Genomic DNA, 1,552 nt, shown 5'->3' on the forward strand with positions numbered 1-1,552 from the left:
CCGGGCCCCCGGAAATCTCCCCCCCCTTCCCCCCCTGCCGGCAGCGTGCCCCCCCCCAGCGTAGTTAGCTTTTGCCCAGCCTCTCCCCCCACTCCTTGCCATGTTCTGCGTGTGCAGATGGGCTTCGCTCGAGACTTTGGACACGGCCTTGGGCTCTCTCCATGTGGCACCAACCCACTCGTGTAAGGTTTCCTGCAAGCATCCTGGAGGATCCCGTCCCTCCAGGGTCTGCAAAAGCCAAACTTGCCCCCCTCCCCAGTCTCAGCAAACTGTTTGCAGAGGAAGGGTCATATCAGGCAGCGGCAGGAAAGGGGGATCCCAGTGCCCCCAGCTCCTCACCCCCCCGGGGGGGGGGCAAAACTGAGATGTGATGGTGTCAGAAATCCAGGTTTGACTCCACGGACGGTCGACGAGCCGTGCGTGGGAGCGGTGCTGTGTAAGGTGGTCGGTAGATCTGCCAGGGCAGGTTCTCGTAGGGTGAGCAAAATCGCTGCCTGGACGATAAAGCCAGCTTCCCCCGCGCCGCCCCTGGGGTTTGGGACCGGGTGGCTGAAGTTTGGAGGGCTGGGATTTCCCCAGGAACAGGGCAAAATGGTAGGAATAAATAGGTTAAATATTAATAGTTAAAACCTGAAGGGAACTCGGAGGCGGTTTGAGACCAGCCAAGGAAGCCGGGGTGGCCGTGAGCCAGCAGAAAGACACAGGGACCCTGTGGCTCTGAGGACTTCACCTTAACCTCCCAAACCCCTCCAATGGGGGATAAATGGAGGCAAAATATGCGATGGAGTGGTGGGAAGAGCTTTGATAATGATGATGCAGGGACAAATACTCTTGTTTGGGCTCCTCAACACAGCGTGGTGCCGCCGGCAAGAGCTAAACGCCGGCTGGAGATGGCCCCGAGTCTGAGCCCAGTGCTCGAGCCCAGCGGCGGAGGCAGGTGATCTTTGCGTGCAGAGTTTGTCTGTAACTCCCCATACAAAAAATACGATTAAGGAATTTATGGTGGTGTTTACTGGACAAGGAGACAGCAGTGATATGATTTATCACCCCTGTCACACTGCATTGCCCAAATAGCGTCTGTGACGAAAAGGCTTGCTGCCACCGAGAGCAAATAAAAGAGGAATTTGACTCGATAGTAAAATTAGCTGTTGCCGAGCAGATCCAGACCCAGCGACGGGGATGGTCGTACGTATCACGCAGCAGGAGACTGGCAGGGCTGCAGAAGCCAGTGTCCATCTGGGCATGGGGAAGAGCAGAAGAGCATCCAAGGCATCGCCACGCGGCCCTGAAACGAGGGCAGGCGTGCGGGAAGCCTGCGGCAAACGAGCCCCGCTGAGAGCACGGCACCCGCATGCTGCCCTGGGCTCTGGGCACAAATGCACTGGCAAATGGGTCCCGTCTTCAGGCTTGGTGTGCCTCCCTTTCTGGCGGCATTGCCCCACGGGGACGGCGTCCGGAGGAGGAGAGGGCTGGGAGCTCATCCTGGCAGCCACCCGTGGGGGATGCAGGGTGGGTGCAGAGCTGGGGCCCGAGCCCACCTGCCGTGGGAGCT

This window comes from Pygoscelis adeliae, unplaced genomic scaffold, assembly GCF_000699105.1.
Source record: "Pygoscelis adeliae isolate BGI_AS28 unplaced genomic scaffold, ASM69910v1 Scaffold203, whole genome shotgun sequence".
Classification (NCBI taxonomy): Eukaryota; Metazoa; Chordata; class Aves; order Sphenisciformes; family Spheniscidae; genus Pygoscelis; species Pygoscelis adeliae.